The 22,077-nt window shown below is 50.2% G+C and overlaps 1 long non-coding RNA gene across 1 annotated transcript; it reads left to right on the forward strand.

Moving 5' to 3' along the window:
- The first annotated feature begins 7,229 nt into the window (after window positions 1-7,229).
- Window positions 7,230-9,003, forward strand: LOC125633429 (uncharacterized). The gene is made up of 3 exons (XR_007355599.2): window positions 7,230-7,314; window positions 7,804-7,888; window positions 8,750-9,003. It is a non-coding gene; the product is annotated as an uncharacterized LOC125633429 (long non-coding RNA).
- The last annotated feature ends 13,074 nt before the right edge of the window (window positions 9,004-22,077 follow it).

A 22,077-nucleotide genomic window follows, 5' to 3' on the forward strand; every position in this document is an offset into this window, starting at 1 on the left:
AGAGAATTCCCACAGTCTCCATTACTCCTATGGCCTCATGCCAAAACAGTTTAGCCTCCTGTCCTGAGAGGGGCCTGTTTTCCCCTCCCAGGAGATGTTTCTGTAGTGGTGGGTTGGGGGAACCTAGGCCCCACCCTCTACTCCAGGTTCTGGCCCAGGGACCCTAATGGTAGCAGCCAAACTTTTACTGCTAAAGTTGCTACATTTCCCTGGGCCACTTTCCCAGAGCTCTCCTACTTCTCCCTTACCTTAGGGCTCCCTTACCACTGGCTTGAGGATATCTTCATTAACCAGCCCTTCAGCCACACTTCCTCTTCCCCTAGCTTCCCTCTGCCTGACTAGAGTGAGCCCTTTTATATTATCAGAGGGGCCTTAATTAGAGTCAGGCGGTCACATTAGCTTAATGGCCTCACCTGACTCTTTGCAGGTTAATTGGAGTCAGATGTTCTCATTAGCCTGGAGCAGCCAGTGCTCTGATCAGTCAGGCAACAGAAATCTGTTCATCCAGATACTAGTAGACCCATCTTTGGCTCCTCTAGTAAGCCTAACTGGCCTAGAGGAAGACTGCTGCTCCTGCTGCTGGGCCTTGGGCTCTTGCTGCTGCTGCTATTGCCCCAACTACTCCCCTGGCTGGGCTGGACACCACCCACTCCCCTTCTCTGTGACCTGGTTGCTGGCTAGCTGCTGGACCCCCACACCCTTGGGTGCTACTGCTCCAACTATAGCCCCTTGGGGGGGGGGCTGCTGGCCTGCTCCCCAGAGGGGGGGAGTGAGGGACCCCTACCCCAGCCATTGCTACTGTGGACACCACCACCTGTGAGGGGTCCTCTCTGCCTGCCTGGCCACCGGGCTGCTGCTGCCGCCTTTGCTGCCTGGGAGCTGCTGGACCCCGAAGGAGGAGGGGATGAGGCCATCTGCTGCTGGGGGAGCGTACAGGGACTCTGCAGACCACTGTGGAGGGGGCTTGAAGGCTGAGTAACTTTTGAACTGTGCTCTTGTGGTGGGGGTTTTGGCTGTGTTTGTGGGGACACGGGGTGTGGTGTGGAGCCTGCCCCCCAGTCCATCTGTGTGTGCCCCCCCAACTCCCACAACCATCGTCAGCGCTGCCCCCTCCACCATCCCCAGTGGACACTTACCATCTGCCTCAAGCTCCTGCCTCTGGGACTCTGCTGCTTGCTTGGCTTGCCGCCCCCTTTCACCACCCTTTGGGCCTGAAGCAGCCCCCAACCCGAACTGACATTTTTGTGCAGGCACACGTGCCCCCCCCTCCCGTGGCCTGGCTCCCTTCAGCAAGCCCCCAGCTTTGTCCCTTGCTATCTGCCCCATTTCGCCCCTTGCAGCCTTTTTGCTCTCCCTTTTACCCCAGCACTTCGCTAGCTTCAGGCTGTTTGCCTGCCCCGCCCTTTTCCCTCTGCAGCCTTTGTTTGTTTGCCCTGCCCCTGCCTCTGAAGCTAGCTCCTTGGTGCCCTGTCCTACCTCCAGCCTGGTTCTCCCCCCTTCCCACGTGGTCCCCCTGTCCTGATTAGCCCCTTACTCACTGCGCCCATGCCCCCTCCCATGCGCTTGTGCTCTTCCCCCTGTTTGAGTTTGCCCCATCTCACTGCACCCCCCTAACGTTGTCATGACTCCCCTCCCTTAGTGTAGCTAGAGGAGCCGGATTCCTATCCTGAGTTGGTGACTGTCCCCCACAAGCCCTTGATAGCCCCCCTGTCCAGCCCACCCCTTTTGGCGCCCTCCTCCCCTGCCTGCAGCCTAGCAGGGAGGAGTGGTCGACCTGCCTCCCTTTTCCCCTCCTCTCTTTAGTGTTTTCCCCTCCGTCCCTGCTCATTATGGCAGGGGACATGGGGTGTGGGGCCCCTCCAGCAACCCCAGCTGCCCCTCCATCACCCCCCCCCCCCAAGTCTCTACCGCTGCTGCCGAACCACCTGCCACCACCCACACTGGGACGCCGGCAGCAGCGGGCTCTGCGGTGACCTCCGCTGCTGCCACGTCCCTCGCCCCCTCAGATTCTGGGGGAACCCCCCAGCCGGCGGGAAGGGCCAGGGTAAGAAGAAGGAGAAGGGCCCCACTAAAAAGACTAGGCCCTGCATGGCAGGGGCTGCCCCAGCGTCCCTCCCCACTGCTCCCTCCATCAGCCCTGTGGGTGCCCCTCCCCCAGCTCCCAGGGCATACGCCCAGGTGGCGGCAGCCCCCCCGCCTGCTGCTATGTCATCTCCCCTGCCCACCGCGCTACCATCTATAGCAGCCGGGGCCCCTTCCCAACCTTGACCAGGAAGCACGGTGTCCGTTGCCTCCTGGTGCCCGCCTCGCCCCATGTGGAGACCTACATGTGGGCGTTGGCAAGAGTGGTGGGGCCCACGGCCATTGTGGCAGCCTCCAAAATGTTTGGAAAGGTGGTCTTCTTCCTAGCAGCGGAGGCCACCACCCAGGAGGTGGTGGAGAAGGGCCTGGCGGTGGGGGGCATGTTCGTCCCCCTGGAGCCGCTAGAGGACCTGGATGTCTGCCTGGTCCTGACCTCCGTCCCTCCCGTTCTTCCCAATGCCGCCCTGTTACCCGCCCTCTCTACCCTGGGGAAGCCCATCTCTGTCCTGAGCCCTCTCTCCTTGGGCTGCAAGGACCCCGCCCTCCATCACGTCCTCTCATTCTGCCGGCAAGTGCAGCTTCAACTGCCGCCGACGGCGCGTGGTGAAGAGGCGCTTGCGGGGTCATTCTTGGTCCCCTATGAGGGGGCCCATTACCGGGTGCATTATTCCAAGGGGGAGGCCCGGTGCTACCTCTGCCAGGCGATGGGGCACGTCTGGAGGGACTGCCCCTTGGCCCGGCAAGGAGAGGCATCCGGGACCTCCAAGCCCCGGCAGGGCACCGGCCCCATCATCGCTGGCTGCCCGGCACCCAGAGCCGCCTCTCCTCCTACTCAGTCCACCAGTGCTCCCACTCAGGCCCAAGGGGTGCTTCCCCCCAGTGCGCCCAGACGAGCGGGAGAGTCCCCGCCTCTGCTGCCTGCAATCCCATGGGGCCCCTAGAGGAGGGTGGGGCAGGGATACCGCCAAGCATGGGAGAGGGCCCGCCCCAGGAGGAATCTTCCCTCCCTCATGCCGCCCCACCGCTGCCTCCCACAGTCCCTGAGCCATCGCCCCGGCCTGACCTGACCCCTGTTAGCCGGCCCCTGGATGATGCCATGGAGGGCTGGCCCATAGTCTAGGGGAATCGGGGCAAGCGGAAGGCTCGAACTCCGCTCCTTTTCACCGATGCGGAAGCCCCCCGGAAGACCAGAAAGGGGGGCACCGATGCCAAGCCTTCTGCCTTACCCACGGGTGCGTTCCATCCACTGTACCGGCTGGGGAAGACGTGGCAGCACAGGAGGACAGTACCGCCCCTCCATTGGAGTCCCTTCCCTCCAAGGCCCCCGATGGAGCCCCTCCTGCCCCGTTACCATCTGGAGCCCCTGTGAGCCCTGAGGCGAGCGTCGCTTCAGGCACTGGCGGGGAGAACTCTAGGGTGATGGAAGGAGAGTTCCCTTCCATCTATGAGGAGATCGAAGCCCTGGGTCTGACCCCGGTCACCCAGGGGGAGGATGACCCTCTGCCAGTGGGCCTCGATCTGAGCGATCTCATCCCGCCCCCCCCCCACCCTTCTCCATGCTCCCTCCCCCTAACCGCTGCTTCTGCTCCCGCCTCTGAGGGTTCCCTGGGCTCCTCCATCTGCCTGGCCGCGGGTGGCACCCTGCTGACGGCCATCGAGCCTACAGAGGCAATGGCTGGTGCCACGCGGCTGGGACCCGAGCCCCATGGGATGGTATGTCCCTCTCACCGTTGCACAACAACAATTTTGGGGTGTGCAACTCAGGGGGCATGTTGAAACATTCCCTGAGAGCTGCACTCTGTGGAAAGTGCTTCATGCTGGCACTCCTGGTGTTCCTTAACAAAATACTTAGCTTTTAGTTTACACAAGAAAAACAATTCCAAAGGGCAAAAGCTCCAACTATCTTAGGAGCGTCCGGCCTCACCGCTGCACTTCTTGGCCCCCCCGAAAGCTCCCAGGCAAACACAGCTCTGTTTCCCAATTAATTCATTAAATCCAGGTGCTGGAAAGGTTGTTAGTTGAAACAATGTATGTGACATTTACGGTTCCCATGCTTTTTTAGACAGTAGGAATACAGCAAATCACATGGACTCCAATTTAACATTGTGCATACTCTAGGATAATTGACCTTCAGTTATCAGCCCACAATGCACAAAGTGCATGTCTGACTAGAAGGGGAAGTTTGACAGTGTTGGGAATTTTTACCTATTGGTTTGCCAGTGCTCGTTCTCCTCCCTTTCATGGAAGCACCAGCTCGTCCTGAACCTTCCAACTTCCACGGGGATTTGATTCTGTGTGCAGAGCTTGTGGGCTCAGGCAAAATGAAGACTCACTGGATGGGCTCTTGGGAATCTCAAAAAACAGCTTAAAGATTGTGTTAAGCCACCATGGCCACCGAGCCTGCCCCTAAAAACATCAGCCTGCCGCAGAGCAGCAACCCCACTATCTCACAAGCTGAAAGCCCCAGAGGATGATGGGGAGTAAGAAGTCCCATGCAAATTGTGGATGCTTATTCTGCACCTCAGGTCATGTTTATTCATGTTGTCCCTTTCCACCCTCTCTGCACCATACTGGGTTATTTTTGGCTCACAGTAACAGGGACAAAATTAAATTCCACCTCTTTCTGCCAAAGGAAGGAGTTAACTAAAGAGCCCCTATGCCAAATGCCACTAGTGTAGCTGACTGGGCTGTGAGTGGTTAGGCCTCGTGATTGAAACGAGAGTGTGGGCTCTCTGTTAGATCTGGGGCCCAGGAACAATCCAAGGGTCAGTACGGGAGGGACAGAAGCTGAATGCCAGAGCTGGAGGGTCAACAGAGTTATAAGCCAGAGGCAGAGCCAAGGATCAGAGCCAGGGGCGGTGCTGGAACAAGGGCAAGCACAGCTGCAGGCATGGTACAACTGAGCAGCCACTGACCTGCTGTGGGGGCCAGGCTTATAAACAGGGCTGCTGAGCCAGCAACCAATGAGGGGCTCTGGCCATTCTGTCAGGTCCAAGGAAGTGCAGCTGGGCTTATTGGTTGCTTAGCAGCAAAGTTCGGCAGCTGGTCCAAGGCAGTGCAGCTGGTCTGGCTGCTGACAACTAGCCACCATCTGGGGCTTTGCTAAAGCCTGAAGTGAACAAGCTGTCTATCCGGAATGGAATCCACATCATGAGCAAATCTATCTAGCTGGATCCACTCAGGCCAATGGATCGCCAGTTGACTAATCTGATAGACAAAAGCCACTGTTTGATGTCGACATATCATGAGTGAAATCCTGGCCCTACTGGAGTCAACAGCAAACCATTCATTGGGTTCACTGGGGCCAGGATGTCACCCCAGGAGCTTTCAAGTGATGTTTGGCACATACCAAGGAGCCCAGCAGGCAAAATATTTCTCAGTGGATGACCAGATGGGTAAGTGCTCTATTAAAGGGACTCTTCCAGCAGGGACTACCTTCACCACATGTCCCACACAGCACTGAGCACAAGCTCAGCACTTGACAGACAAAGGAGGATCACTACAGTCAATACCAAGGAAAGCCAGAGGGACGGTACCACCGGAGAACAGCCCTGGGTGTCCATTAGCATTTCGGGCTGAATGAGCACTGAGAAGACATAGGTCTAGTTTGTCCCTCAGCCTGCATGCTCAGACTTCCCCCACTCCACAGGCCTCTGAACTGAACCTTGGGCCCAGGCACATATGGGCACAGGGGGCCCGTTACTTCCTCCTGCTACTCCCATCCTATTCCCTCCTGCTGACCATCTCAAAAAATGCACTTGGTTTGAGTGTGCCCTCTGCATGGTTTTACACTGGACAGATCCAGGCTTTGGGGAAGTAAAGGTTGTCCAGCTCTGGCTAAGGATTTAGTCAGCTCCTGCCTAACGTTATAGTCCCAAATGGCCCTCAAATCAACGTATGTCGTGTTTTGTGCATTGAGAAGCTCATACAAGCCATGAACTCTCCTCTCCCACACACCAGTTAAATGCCGTTGCTTTCACTGGTGCTGTTCCTGCGTGGCACTTTGTGTAAATGAGGGGAGAATCTGGCTCAGCATGATGTGATTGAGTTATGTGCACCACTCTCCATTGAGGATCCAGGAGGGGCAATCACTCAGAGGCCTCCTTGGTTCCTTTATGTAACTCAGGACTTGTCTTCACTACAGGCTAAATCATTGCTGCCGCAAGTGATACAGCGGCATTGATATAGCAGGTCTGGTGAAGACACGATAAGTCTACGGGAGAACTTTCTCCAGTTGACTTAATTAATCCACCTTAATGAGAGGTGGAAGCTATGTTGATGGGAGAATGTCTCCCGTTGACGTAGCACGGTGTGGACATCCCTTTAAGTTGATATAAGCTTCGTTGACTTAAGTTACTTATATACCTTAACTAGCGTAACTTACGTTGTTAGTATAGACAAGGCCTCAGTATCTGATCTGTCTGCAACTTTAATTCTCCTGGAGCAACTTAAATTGTCTAACACCCTAGAGATCGTCATGGGTCAACAGTCCTTTGTCTTTCTACTTGTTCTGGACAGAATGTGCATTTCCCTTCTTTAGAATTATATTAAATTGTAAACATACTGCACCAGGTCCTCAACTGGTGCAAACTGGCATCACTCCACCAAAGTCAATGGTGCTACATTGATTTATGGCAGCTGAGGAACTGGCCCATTAGAGGGCTAAATGTGCTGGACTGAGGCCAGTAGAGTTATTTCATTTACTCTTTGGTAAATGAGAAAAGAATTTGGTTCCACCACAACTAGGAAAGAACAGAGATGAGGATGCCACTGACAGCAGACCAGAGGACAGAGTGAACTGAGCCAGAACTAATTTAGTCTTGCAGCAGCAGTTACTCCTTGAGCTTCAGGTGATCCACAGCATTGTAGACACTAGTCACTTACTAAGCCTGGACAGTCATAGTAGAGGATGGCTTTCAGGAGCTACTTTGGCTGCTAAGAAGATCCTCTCTCTAAGTAGAAAAGTACTGCCATACCAAATATAGTTCATTAGCGCCGTGTCCTCTTAAGCATTGCAAAATTTGTGAGGGTCTCCTTTGTTGGGTTGAATAAACTCTGAGTACAAGCAGATCTGGCAACCTTTCACTGAGCTTTATGGAAATTAGATGCCCAGTGCCTCTCAACTGATTTGTAAAGTGCGGTTCTCACCCCTTTGGAGGGTTTCTTTTCTCTAACCTGGGCCTGAGATCAAGGAGGTTACCCTTCTGTAATCTTTCTCAAGATTCTCTGCTGGTAAGACAGTACAGGATGCTTGTGTAATATTCCATTACGTATGTGTCTATGTGCCTTGCCCCTTTTGGGTCTTGTCTATGACTGTGTCTCTCTGCATGGCATGCTGATGCTGTTTCTGTGTTGTTTGTCTCTGAGAAACTTTACAAACGCACAGCGTTACTGGGAATATGGAGTGTTGGATCTGCATAGAGCATGTCATGTAGCCCAGGATGCCTGGCTGTGAGACGGTAGAATTGCTATATCTGTTAGGGGAGGCAGGCTGTCTTGTAACTGAGTCACAGGACTGGGAATCAGGAGACCCAGCTTCAGTTCCTAGCTCTGCCACGGATTTTCTGGGTAACCTTGAGCAAGCTACATAAGAAGAGAGATTCACACACTGGTCTCTGTTTTTTCTGTCTGATTAAGGTCATTTAGATGTTTATGTACAGCTGTAAAGCCGAAGTACCATTGGCTATAATGAATCTCACACCTTTTATTTACTCATTTCAGTAACGATGCTACACCAAGAGGATGCTCTGCAGAAGTGACTTCACCAATGACATCTCCAGACAAGCTTTTAATCAAAACTAATTTGGTAACGCTGAAAGAATGGTTTTAATTAATGAATTAGGGGCCAGGTTCTATCATCCTTATCTAACTTTAAAGAGTCCCTTACTCCTCAGTTGTTATTATTTGTATGAGGGGAGGGCCTGGGAACCCCGCTGAATGATCAGGGCACCATTGTGACAGGCATTGTACAGAGATGGAACAAAGAAGACAGTCCTCAACCCAGAGAGCTCACAATCTACAAGCACAGGCAGGACCCACCAGGGAGATGAAACAGACACACAAGGTCGAGGGGGGCTAGGATGATGATGTAACAATAAAACAAACAGTTTAGCAGAAAAGCAGAAGTCACACTTAGCCACTTGCCTAACTCCTGTAGTCCCATGGAAATTAATGGAACTATTGGAGGAAGGAAGAGCCAGGCAGAGTGTGTGAAGGTGGCAGAATCTAGTTCCAAGGAGGAGGAATAATAATAATTCATTATTATTATTGGTCTCCTGGTTGCTAATCTTTACAAGTGATAATAGAATATTCTTTCTAGGCCTGATCCTGTTTTGTAGCTTGGCCCGAGAAAGTTTTTTTTTAAAGTAGGGACAACTCTAAATATAATGGACCAACTTTAGCCCTCGCAAGACCTAGTGCAATTCCTATTAAAGTCATCATTACAATCATTGTTATGGCGATAGTAGGTGCTCAGCACTCTCAGGGTCCAGGCCTATATTTCTACTGACATTCCATACATTGTGTGACAAAAATGGGGATAAGCTAAAGAATCTTCAACCATTTTTAACTGAAGCTTCCTGCGCCCAGAAAAATGTTCTGGGCATCACAGCACAAACCAGACGCAGTCTCGGTATTAATCATCATTTCTTATTTTTCTTTCAAAAAGGTCATCTTGTCAGCCCACTGTGTGCTGTATGAACTCCCCTACCATTAGCAGGGCTTATCAGATGTGATCAGCGATTAAAAAGAAAAACCGAACCAGAGACCATGAAAATTTTAGAAAAATGAGATCCTTTCATTCAGGAGTCTACTGATTGCCTTTGGAATCCAAGCTATGTTGATTGCATAGTGCCACTTAGTGGCAGAGAAAAGTACAACACTCCACATGGTGGAGATGGTATGTCTGTTTCTAAATTATTCTTCCATCCGATGAAGTGAGCTGTAGCTCGTGAAAGCTTATGCTCAAATAAATTGGTTAGTCTCTAAGGTACCACAAGTACTCCTTTTCTTTTATTCTTCCACAGGACAAAGGATAAAGCAGATACATACAATAGAGATCTGTAATAAGGAGAGCAGGTCTTAAGTCCTCATCCTGCAAATGTTTAAGCACATGTGTAATTTGGCTCATATGAAGAGTGAAGGGCTAGAAGAAGACAGCAAGATAAGGATCCAGACAAAGGGTGCTGGAGATGGGGCAGAGAGGGGAATTAAGACACGGCTGCACAGAGGTTTTTAGGGATCTGTGGCAAAATCTGAAACTGAGGCCCGCCTACCCTACCAAAAAAATTACCACTGAGGTGTGGTCAGTTGGGAGGGTGAGGGTGGTGGGTTTGGAGAGTGCGCCCACACTGCAATCTCCCTGCAGCAGCAGCTTTGGTCCCACAGGGCAGGGCCTGGCTCCCTGCTCTGGGCGCTGTGACAGGTTTGTAGAAATTTTGGTGGTGCCCAGAACCCACCCCTGCCCAAACCCCCCACCACCACCTGCCCAAGGCTCTGGGAGGGAGTTTGGGTGGGGGAGGAGGTCTGGGGTGCAGGCTCTGGGATGGAGTTTGGGGATTGGAAGGGGTGCGGAGGGAGGTGGTACAGGGGTGAGGGCTGTGGAGTGAGGACTGTGGCTGCAGATGAGGGGTTTGGGGTATGGGAGGGGCTCAGGGTAAGAGTAGGGGTGTAGGGGGTGAGGGCTCTGTCTGGGGCTGGGAATGAGGGGTTTGGGAGGGGGTTCAGGGCTGGGGCCGAGGGTTGGAGTGCAGGGGGATGAGGGCTCTGGCTGGGACTGGGGATAAGGTGTTTGGGGTGTTGGAGGGGCTCAGGGCTAGGGTAGAGGGTTGAAGGTGCGGTGGGGGGGTGAAAGCTCTGGTTTGGGGTGTGGGCTCTGGGATAGGGCAGGGCTGGGGATGGGTTTGGGGTGCAGGCAGGCTGCTCTGGGATGGGGGCCAGAGAGGAGGACTGGGGAGGAGCGAGCTCTGGGGGAGGAGCCCCCCTTTCCCGCCCCCCAAAGCAGCACCCCCACCCCCACCACAGTCACTGCATGTGCTCCTAGGGCCCATCTCAGGTCCAAGAATCTCCCTCGCCTCCCCCGTGGTGGGTGCTGGGGCGTGTTGTATGTGCCTCTTCCCCCGCTGTTGCCCCTGACTGTAGCCTCACTGGGGGGTGAGGGATGGGGCTACCTCCTTGCCCAGCATGGGGCAGGAGCGGTGACTGCGGGTGGGGGGGCCCCCTGTGCTGGTGGTGGGTCACGCCGGAAAAGGGAAGGGTCTGAGGTGGAAGGGCAGGCTCAGTCAGTCTGCCCCGACAGTCAAGAAGGGGGCACTAGGACCCTGCGGCAGAAGTTGCTGTAGAGAGGCAGCATGGAGCTGCATGGAAAAGGCAGAGACGCTCTGCTCCGGGGCCCAGGGAGGCGCGCGGTGGAGGCTGGGGGCAGCAAGAGGGGACAAGGGGGACACCCGGCCCCAAATATTGGTGGAGCTGGGCCTCGGGGCTCTGAATATTGCTGATGCTAAGGCACCACATGGAGATATAACTCACCACCCCTGCTGGTGCATGGGGTCGCCGTGCCACTCAGGTTTGGCCTGGCAGCTCTCCATTATGATGGAGGGCCACTTGGCTGGTCCTGAGTGGTTCTGTGACCTGGTGCACCAGGTTGCAATGCCTCTTGGTTTGGGGGCCCTCTCAACCAGGGGCCCCAGGGCAAACTGCCCCCCTTTTGCCACCCCCTCAGGCATCCCTGGCCTCAGACAAGTCAGAAGCATTAGGAAAAACTTCAGAATGCCCTGGGTGGCCAAGCTTGTTTCTGCTGCAAATCAAACAAACCGGAAACATACTTCTGGGAAACCAGCCCATCGTAATGGTATGTTCTCAGTGGATGTACTGGTGTGTGTGTGTACACACATATCTGGTGAGAAAATGCAGAGAGAAGCTTAACATACATTTGTCTTTGGGATTTGAAAAAACACTTTTATTATGGGTTTCTTTTTTCTGAAAATTGTGTTTAATTTCCTTAGCCAGATCAACAAGTGAAAAAAAAATTACATTATATATAAACATACACACTCTCTTTCTCTAGAGACAGCACATTCCAAGAGGATAGACCATTTTGGGGATGGAAATTGGGGCAGATGACAATCTAATGAAATAGGCCCCCTCCTAGAGCATTTCAGGAGAAGCGTATGCCAAAATTCCAGAACTCGTTGTTCATTATGACCCTGTTATCATTTTTATAAAAGACTCTTCTACTTGCCTGTTGGCTCTAAATAAATATGAATGCATCTTTTCTCAGGATACATGGGTTTCATGGATTCTAAGGCCAGAAGGGACTATTATGATTATTTAGCCTGACCTCCTACATAACACAGGCCACAGTACCTCACCTATGTAGGTCTGCTCTTAGGTAGCACACTGCACAACAAAAAAATTGAACTGATAGTTCTTTAGAATTTCTGAATGGAAAGAGGTTTAAATGTCAATTTTCTAGATGTGGTGGGAGACGCAGGACTGTGGTACATGCTGCGTTAGCCACTAAGTAGGTGTCTACACTGCGTTAAAATTAGCAGTGTGAATTTTGCGGCACAGCAGGCAGCAATGGTTAGCACCCGAATGTAGAGAGAATTTTTTGAAATCACCATTTTGTTTGGTTATGTTGTGGTTTGCCCACCATTTTGATAGCCCTTCTTGTTGGGCCAGTTGGTGCTCTTTTTGGTTAAAGCGGGAATGATGGTGTCATGTGAGCTAGGTAATCTGCTCAGTAACAAGAGGGCATAAAAGGTCTGTGTGCCCAGTGCCAAGGGCTGTTCATCCTGGTGGCAGTCCAGTGTTTAGGGTGTCCTACATGTCAACAAAAAGGAAAGAAGATCTGCCTGCCATTCCTGTTCCTGATCCTGAGTGTGTCCATTCCTGAATCTACTGTCATGTGGTCGCAAAAAGAAAAGGAGTACTTGTGGCACCTTAGAGACTAACCAATTTATTTGAGCATGAGCTTTCGTGAGCTACAGTGAGCTGTAGCTCACGAAAGCTCATGCTCAAATAAATTGGTTAGTCTCTAAGGTGCCACAAGTACTCCTTTTCTTTTTGCGAATACAGACTAACACGGCTGTTACTCTGAAACCTGTCATGTGGTCGTGTGTCTCCAGTTCCTGAGGCTGTTGGTGACCCTGCTGTGCCCCTGGATCCGTGTGTGCATGTTCCCTGTCCGTGATACCCTCTCATCCGATGATGTACTGACTTACCTGATTTATTTGTATATCTACTTTATGTTTGCTTGGGGTCCCTGGCTTAAGGCCAAGTCATTTGAATTAACAATGGAGTGCTTTGTGTTACCCTTTTTAGTGATCTGTTGTTTAGTTGGGAGTTCTGTTTAATAAATTTGGCTTTGTTTATATTCTATATCCTGTTTGCTTTGAGTCATTCCTATGAATATCACCCCCAGTGACAGATATGGGAGAGAGTATGAGTCTGTAGGGTGGGGGCTTGTGACTAAATCCCGTAGTTCCCTGTTGAATACCCTTTCCAGGTTAACACAAATACAAGCCTGCCCAACCCCTTGGGTCTGTATTCAGGTGGCTACGCCATGCCACAATGTCCACACTGCTATTTTTAGCATGCTAGCTTGAGCAGACCTAGTGTATGTCTGTCTGGCCAGGCTGGGAAGCATGCTCCCAGCTGCAGTGTCTAAACAACTGGCTTTCCAAATTAGAATTCCTGCTTTCAAACTATGGGTAGGGTTTTACACTCTTTGTACAGGTGTAAGTGATTATTAAACAAGGTGCAAGATGCAAAAATCAAGGCTATGAGGTGTACTGCTTCAGAGCCAATGCTAAAGGACTGCCTATTCCTGTGCCTAGAACAACACAGCCGTATTTAGGTCCAAATCCATTCTTCCATCTCATAATGTAAATTAAGCTGCTTTTGAAGCCAACGCATCAGAATCAATATGAATTGATACTGATGAATAGCTGTAAATAGGTGGGAAGGCTTTAAATTCCCAAATATTGGGCCAGAATTTCTTTCCAGGGAAATGAAAACACGATCCCTGTCAGGTTTCAGAGTAGCAGCTGAGTTAGTCTGTATTTGCAAAAAGAAAAAGGAGGACTTGTGGCACCTTAGAGACTAACCAATTTATTTGAGCATAAGCTTTCGTGAGCTACAGCTCACTTCATCGGATGATTGAATGCATCTGATGAAGTGAGCTGTAGCTCACGAAAGCTTATGCTCAAATAAATTGGTTAGTCTCTAAGGTGCCACAAGTCCTCCTTTTTCTTTTTACTATCCCTGTCAGTAAGCCAGTCCCACTAGTTTGCTTATCACCTGTTTCTATACACACACAATACAGGAACAAGTAGACTATTTTAGGGCCTGACATTCTCTGTCGGCATGGTAACTTTCAATTCCCTGTCTCTGATGGATGCCACTTAAAACAGAAGATTAAGCAAATCCATACCTCTTGCCAAATGTTCAGCAAACCTGACTACAGCATCCCAGACAAAAAGCCCAGTTTTCTCACTTCCATGAGTGCATCTCCTGTAGGTGTTTGGGTAAGAAAGGGCAGATTTGGGACCCATATGCTTAGCCTATCACCACCCATAAACCACAGCAGCTTGTTACCCTACTCTTTCTTGGGCAGTCCTTACTTGGGGTCCTGTCTTGCAAAACATAAATCCATAAACCCCGTATATTCCTTGGGAGAAAAACCAAACCTTTATGATCTTTTCAAACTAAATGTACTCTCCCCTGGTCAATATAATTAATATTCTTCTCTCAGTATAATTCAGTCTAATTATTCTCAGGCTGTGTCTACACTTACAACATGTAGGGTATGTACATGGTACGTCCCCCCAGCCTGGGTGTAAATAGCAGTGTAGACAGCAAGGCACTGGTTAGGTAAGTAGAGTAAGGAAACCCCAGCACGTTAGAGTATGTACCCTACACAGCTCTCTGCGCACCCAAGCAATGCCTCCCATGTCTACACAGCTATTATTAGCAGTGTAGTGTCCTGCGGCCAGAGCCTTTTCCCACCACAGTGGGAGAGGAGAAGGGCTCTAAAACAGTGGTTCTCAAAACCAGTCCGCTGCTTGTTCAGGGAAAGCCCCTGGCGGGCCAGACCGGTTTGTGTACCTGCCGAGTCCGCAGGTTCAGCCGATCACAGCTCCCAGTGGCTGCGGTTCGCTGCTCCAGGCCAATGGGGGCTGCGGGAAGGGCAGCCAGCATGTCCCTTGGCCCGCGCCGCTGCCCGCAGCCCCCATTGGCCTGGAGCGGCGAACCGCAGCCACTGGGAGCCTTGATCGGCTGAACCTGCGGACGCGACAGGTAAACAAACCGGTCTGGCCCGCCAGGGTCTTTCCCTGAATGAGTGGCAGACCAGCTTTGAGAACCACTGCTCTAGAGGTGGAGGCAGTGAGGAAAGGCTGTGGCAGCTCCCCATGGTGGGGAAAGGCTACAGCCTCTGGCAGGTGGCGGCAGCAGGGAAAAGCTCCAGCAGCTCCCTGTTGCCAGGGCTTTTCCACACTGCCAGAGCCTCTCCCCTGCTGCCTCTCCCCTGCCAGAGCCTTTCACTGCCACATGTAGCTACATGCCACAGGGTGGCTGCAGCCTGCCTTTCACTGTGGGGATGCTGCCACCAGTGTAGACAAGGCCACACACGCCCACGTGCATCAAATCCATCCATTTTTCCAGGGACACTAGCTTCACTCTCTTAACTCAGCTCACACATGGTGCCCTCAGGCCTTCTGGTTCCTTAGCTCTCCAATGTACTCAATTGGCAGCTTTGAGAAAGCTGCTGCTAATGTATCCCATACTCTCCTGGATTTTTATTTTTGTTCACCTTTGAAAACCACTAAATTTTCAAGGAACATTTTAAAAACCTGTTTTCTTTAACATATAAACAATCCTGCTCCTATGGGGCAGGCCAGGCATTTGCTGTGCCTTCCCTAATCCCTGCTTAACCTCATTCATTGTCCGTTTAAGAACAAAACTCCATGAGATTCATTCAAGAAGCCTGGATTATGCCTGTGTAACCCTGTAATATGCACATAGGATTAGTGATTCAAAAACCTAGAAGTCGCTAAACTTACAACAAGCCAGACACCTAGAAAATCCTTTTCTATTCCTGGCTTTCTGTGGGGAGCCAGGATTCTCAGTGTGGTTTATCCATTGGTTTAAATCATAAGTGAAGTGCAGGTTTTTGTTTGGGTTTGTTTTTTTTTTTTTTGGGCTCCTCACAACAGTAGAATGGTGCAACTTTGACTGCTGCAGAAACACATATGGCCAAACTGAGTCATGCTAGTATCAATAACTTGGTGTGTAGTCTTTATTCTTGGCCTTTTTCTCCCCTCCATCACTCCAAATTTTGCTGGAAAAGTCCAGAGTGAGACTGGCCATTTTGCTGCACTGTCCTGCTGCTGACTTTGTTTAGCTCTGATTTACACATATATATTGTGATTGCACTGTGGTAAAATAGGAATTCCCCTGCACTAGTCTCCTGTTTGGAGAAAAGGGCTAGTTTTCCATAAATTCAAGTGATGATGATGATGATGATGAATTAGTGGAGCTGGCTGAAATTTTTCAACCAATTTTTTCCCCATCAAAAATGGGGTTTTAGCTATCTTGGGGGGGATGGGGTTTGCAGGAAAGTATCTTTTGATGACATTTTTGACTTTTCAATAAGAAATTTTAGTTTTATTCCAGTTTCTGAATACTGAAAATTTTTGAAAAATTTTAAATCTTTGTGTCTCTCCCCCCATCCACAATAAAATAAATAATGTCTGACACTGGTGTTTTGCCTATTCACCCCCCACCTCCTCTTTTTCTCCTCTAAATTTTCAAAATGTCTCTGAATGAGACTTAAACAGGAAGTGGGGGGAAGGGTCAGGGTTGGGTGAGATAAAGTCATAGAGTTGAAGGCCAGAAGGGACCATCCAGTCTGACCACCTGCATATCACAGACCACCAACACCACCTAGCACCCACACACTAAACCAAATACACACACTAAACGATCAAAATGAGACCAAAGTGTTCCAGCACACAGGAGACTAGACTGTTATGTGCCACAGGCAGAGAAGAGGAAGGACCAAGGTGCATGAGTGCTTGAGGCCCCCCACAATGGGGGGGAAATGATTAAGTGAGATGTGCCCAGATAATCCTGGCAAGTGACCCACACCCGCTCACTACAGAGGAAGATGAAAAACCCCTAAGGTCACTGCCAATCTGACCTGGGGGGAAGTTTCTTCCCAAACCGACATATGGCGATCAGTTACACCCTAAGCTTGTGAGCAAGATCAGCCAGCCAAGCCTTTAAGAGAAAGAAAGCTCAGTGCTGCCTCCAATCCATGGCTCACCCCATCTAGTGTCCTGTTTCCAGCCATGGCAATCCTTGAAGCTTCACAGGAAGGCAACAAAAAACAAAAAACAACCCAGAATACATCAGTGGGGATCCCTTCCTGACTCCTCCAGGTGGCTGGCTGAAACCCTGAAGCGTGAGCTTTTAACCCTGAAGCATGCTCTAGCAACAAACATTCCTAGTCTCTATGTCAGTGGTGGGCAACCTGCAGCTCGCAGGCCACATGTGGCTCATCAGGGTAATCCGCTGGCGGGCCGCCAGACTGTTTGTTTAAATTTGCATGGCTGTCCACAGCTCCCAGTAGCTGTGGTTGCTGTTCCCAGCCAATGGGAGCTGTGGGAAGTGGCGCGGGCCTGGCGAGAGGAGAAGCAGCACTAGCAATGGCTGGCAGTTCAGGTCCTGCAAATGGCATCTAGGATCCCAGCTCAGCAGGAGGAACAATCTCCCCAGCCCCCACAGTGTTTCCTACTGAAGGAAGCAGGATCCTCAGGGTTCCTGCTGCGTGGGTTCCTCCGGAGACTGCACTATTATTAATGGCTTGGCACGGGCACATTTTTTTTGTTTGACTGAGACAGCACATCTGTTCAGGGAGCCTAGAGCACCCAGACAGCATGTATATAAATCTAAATAGGTGCAGCATAGAAACTGCTATCCCATTCAAGCCAGAATATCACTGTGCATTGTGGGATTGAGGCTCCATCTGTGTCCGACACTGTGCTCGTTCCCAAACCTTATAATTGATGAAGTAGTATTTAGAACTGGTACTTTGCCCAAGATGGAAATGTCTTCATTAACCATTGGGGCCTCTTCAAAGTCCTAGTACATGGGAATTTTCCAGCTTGCCCCTTAGGGCTACTCTGTGCGGTGCTGGGGAGAAATAGGAAGAGAAGGGGCCGGCTGCAAATCACCTTACTCTACTATACCTTAAATATACAGTGCTGTTGTAGCCGTGTTGGTCCCAGGATATTAGAGAGACAAGCTGGTTGAGGTAATATCTTTTATTGGACCAACTTATGTTGGTGAGAGAGACAAGCTTTTGAGCTTACACAGAGCTGAAGAAGAGTTCTGTGTAAGCTGAAAAGTTTCTCTCTCTCTCACAACAGTAGCTGGTCTCAATAGAAGCTGCTCCACCCACCTTGTCTCTCTAAGACTGGCAGTATAACATAGTCTGATGTTGCTTTTACAAACTTTGCCACCTGAGGGCAATGTGATTATGCATATGCTTAGCAAGCTAATAAGTGAGAGCCTGTGAAAGTCATTGTCTGGGTGCGTTTCACTGTGAGCATTTTGAATATTATTTAAATGATGGGTGGAGTTTCATGCTTGGTTTTATTTCCATTTCCCCTCATCTTTTATCCACAATACACAAAAGAAGTCCTATCCAGAGCCCCAATCCTCCAAACAGAACAGTGCTCAGTATGCACTGTTTGCTCTTCAGGGAAAGCAGGGGATACACAGGAAAAAAAAAATGATTCCATTCTCATTTCAGAACCCCTCGTGGCTACGGGAAGCACTGTTCAATGTTCACAAAGCCTCAACACCTACCACAGGCTCTTGACTCCAAGGGGTACTGTGTTTCTGATAGGAGGGAGAAATACTAAAAGATGGGTTTCAGAGTAACAGCCATGTTAGTCTGTATTCACAAAAAGAAAAGGAGTACTTGTGGCACCTTAGAGACTAACCAATTTATTTGAGCATGAGCTTTCGTGAGCTACAGCTCACTTCATCGGATGCATGTCGTGGAAACTGCAGTGTATAAATAAAGTCTGCTGCAGTTTCCACGGCATGCATCCGATGAAGTGAGCTGTAGCTCACGAAAGCTCATGCTCAAATAAATTGGTTAGTCTCTAAGGTGCCACAAGTACTCCTTTTCTTTTTACTAAAAGATGGGACATGCAAGAATCAGTTTTGGTAGGGACTCCGAATTAAGCCCTATTGACACCACCTCTTTTCATGTGTGTTGACGTCCCATGGTCTAGGTACAGTAGCCGAGGGTGTACCACTGCCCCTACTGGATAGAACGTCAAGTGTTTGTAGTTAGATTGACCTCTTGTGGCTCACACTGGAGTGTTAATACTGCTACAACTCACAGATGTTCTTTTTTAGCCTAGGTGGTACGAACTCACATTTCTGGAGTCCGAGTTCTATTCCTGCTAACAACTTGTAAGTCTTTGCCATAAGAGAATTGTCGTAGTCCCAAAGAAAGATTCATAGAGGGGCAGGATTCCAAACAGAAGCAAGCAAACCAGACAAGATGGGTCAATATACCAGTCCAATGGCTTTGCTGATCAGCAGTTTACTTATATTGCTCAGGGTAAAAAGAAATGCTGACAGTATGTGTCCTGGACTGCCATGGTGCACTCTTTGCAGACTGTCCAAGAGTGATTTGTCAGAATATGTTGCAGTCCAAATATAAGCAATCTTAGAACTATCAAACAGTGAAGTAGCATGTTGGTGGAGGGATGGAGTTAATAGCTATATATTTAATATAGCTATCAATAAGAATTTTAAAAACCACCTTTAACAGGATAGGCTGCCCCTTTAAGGGCTAGAAGCCTGGGGCCAGCCAGCCTTGTTCATTAATTAGATGCAGCTAAGGAGGAGGGGGTTGGGACGGGTGTTCCCTATAAAGAGCAGGGCTGTTACTAGGGCAAGGAAAAGCAGCAGGGGGTTCCTTGGGAGAGGCAGCTAGAGCTCAGCTAAAAGAGCAAGGAAGAGCTGTGCAGAGCAGGAACAAACAGTTTGGAGGTGCCCAGGAAAGGGGCCATATTAGCTTTTAATGTTTAGCAAGGACATGGGGAGACCATGGACGCAGTCAGTGTGGAAGGGGTGCCTCGGTGGGGGCAGAAGACCCTCTGTATGTGATTTCTAGTCTCCTGGATGTTGTCAGGTTTGGACTCTGAGGACTATTTTTAGACTTGAAAGGCTTCTATTTGTCTTAATAAATGACCCAGAACAAGGGTGTTATTGAAACACTGGGTTTGTGAAGTCCTCTGCTCAAGAGCCCGATGGAAGGAAACTGAGGCAGAGTGCCCCAATGCTGGGGTCTTGCTGCAAGGGGGTGCTATGAGAGGGCATTACCCGACACTGCCTTTCCAAGGCTATAGGAACCCTGCTACATCACTTTTAATAATACCCTAAAATCCCAGGAGCATTAAGATATTAGAGCATATTGTAACGGACACCAGTGCAGAGTGTCACGGCCAGTGCTGTGGTATACCAGGACCTAGGTGTCTCTGAGAAAGCTGGATGCACTATGACTTCAGAGGCAAGTGATGTAGGTGCTCCATGTACTGGGCCCCTCAGGTAATAGGCCTTGTGGGGGTCCCATAAACACACCCAGATAGGGTTGCCAACCCTCCAGGATTGGCCTGGAGTCTCCTGGAATTGGCATCCATCGCCCAGCGACTTATCGAAAGCAACCTGGGAGATTTTCATAGGATACTTTCAGAAAATAGACATTAATCTCCTCGAATAGCTTCAGTCAGTGTTAGCAACCCTACACCCAGAGGCTGGAGAATGACAGAGGATCGCTGCACTCGGGCTGCTAGAAATACCCCTTTCAATTATCCAGGCACAACCTCATGAACAGTTGCAGTAAAGAGAGATCCCACAATTCCTAACTCAGCCCCACAGGCCAGGCCAGGGATGCCAAGTCCCTCCACAAACTGCTGCCCCTGTATCCTTTACCACGACCCCTGCCAAACAGTGTGTCTGTCCAGCTTGCAGGCTTTCAAACATCCCTCTCAAGGCCTCCAATTCCTAGGCCCTCGTCAGGCCCAGCTCCTACAGTGCCTGGCTTCTCCACAGCTGCTCCCAGCCTGCTGCCCCTGGCCGGCTGCTTCTGTTCACGTGCAGCCACTGGGTCCATCTCAGACTGTTGTTTCCCCTTCCTGTACTGAGGTGTTGTGGAGCCTTCTGCTGGCTGGGTGTTATGATTGCTGGGCCATGTGCTATGCCCCAACACAAGTCCTTTTCCTACTTTGGGCTGTGTCTTTAGTTGTACTGAGAGCAACTTCGCTGGCTGTCTTTGGCCTGTCATGGACACCTTTGACCCAGTCATCGAAATTGGTCACCTCATCCTTTGAAAAGGCTTCTTGATGCTTCTCTGGCAACACCCTTAAGTTAACCACCTGTGCAGGAATCAGCCCTTGGCATGCCGCTTGAACTGGAACTGGCAGTCTCCCACCACATCTTTCCTGAGGAAAGGTAACTTGTTCTCCCCCCTCCCCAAATGCTACCTTCACCTGAGGGATCACCTCATCAGGCTGCAACTCCATAGCCTTCACGCTTGAGTTTAGAAGACTCACTGGTACTTTTCCTTTGATGGCACTAGTCAGTACATTGGCTGTCTGAAGTCCATTAGGTAGGTTTACACCAGATGTAGGCTCTACAAGAGCTCAATATCTATTGGTATTTTCTGATACACAGCAGTGTTTGTCAAGGATCTTCCCTCTCCAAGGAGGAATAACAGTCTTCTGTTTTCTTCCCACTTTAACATTTCCAATCTGCCCCGCAGGGCCCAATGAATGGTTTTGTCTCTGTACTTGAGCCAGTACTCTACTCAGCACAGCATTCTTCTTAGAGTGCCCATGACGGTTCATCCTCCTGGTTCCTTCTTCTGGCAACGGTAGCTCCTTCTGCTCACTAATGATGTTCATCCCTAGAATCCCTGGGACTCCTTCTCCCATATGGCTCCCTTCAGAGTCTTTGTCTTTCAAGATGAAGATGCGTTACCCTGGCAGTGTCTGGCCCATGTAGTCTACGTCTGCTTCGAGGCATCCCACCACTGGGATTGCCAGTCCGTTAACTGATGTTAGACATACAAACTGTGTGCTGTGCATGGTCAGTTCCTTGTCTTTCAAATATTTTTGAAAATGTGACTCAGTAATGGTGGTGACTTCTGAGCCAGTATCTAACAAACATCTGGTCTTCACCCCTGCTATACATACTTCAGCAGTTAGACTGTTTCCAAATGCTCGCTTATAGAAGCCACTAGATATGCTGGCATTGCCCACATTCCTTTCAACACTGTATGCAGAGTGATTTTCCACCAAGGAGAGGCCTAGGAATCCTTCTGCCACTGCTTGCCCTTCTACTGTAGATGGACCACTCGCTCCTGGTGCCCCTTTGGTTTTCAGTGCCTGGGACGCCGTTCTCCTTCTCAGGTGGACATTCCTGGCTAGTGTGCCCTGGCTTTTCACAAGTGTAACAGATGTACCTTCCCAGCTCATCCTTTAGTGAGGCTCTTCAGGATCCCAGTGCCCTTTGATACTTTGACATACTAATGGGATTTTTCTTTCATTAACTCAGTCATCACTTTTATCATCTCCTTCTGTTGGACCGCCAGTTTTTGGACAGCCTCACTTAAACTTTCCAGTGTTAACTGTGTTCGGGGCAGGGCCTTTTCCCCAGAAGCTGCATTCACTAGGCCCCTACTTCGTGTATGGGGGTTAGGCTTGGCTGTCTCTATCACAGGAACTTCCTCTTCTTCTGAGCACATAATGCGAGCCTGCATGAGTTCATGAAACTTTTTACAGGGCTCTTCCTTAAACCCCCTTTTCATTTTGCGGCAGAGGGAACCATCCCGGAGTCCCAGCACTAACTGCTCTTTCAGAACCGTATCTGGGTCTGGAACTCATTGAGGGTCTCGCCACTCCACTT

Source organism: Caretta caretta, chromosome 3 (assembly GCF_965140235.1).
Source record: "Caretta caretta isolate rCarCar2 chromosome 3, rCarCar1.hap1, whole genome shotgun sequence".
NCBI lineage: Eukaryota > Metazoa > Chordata > Testudines > Cheloniidae > Caretta > Caretta caretta.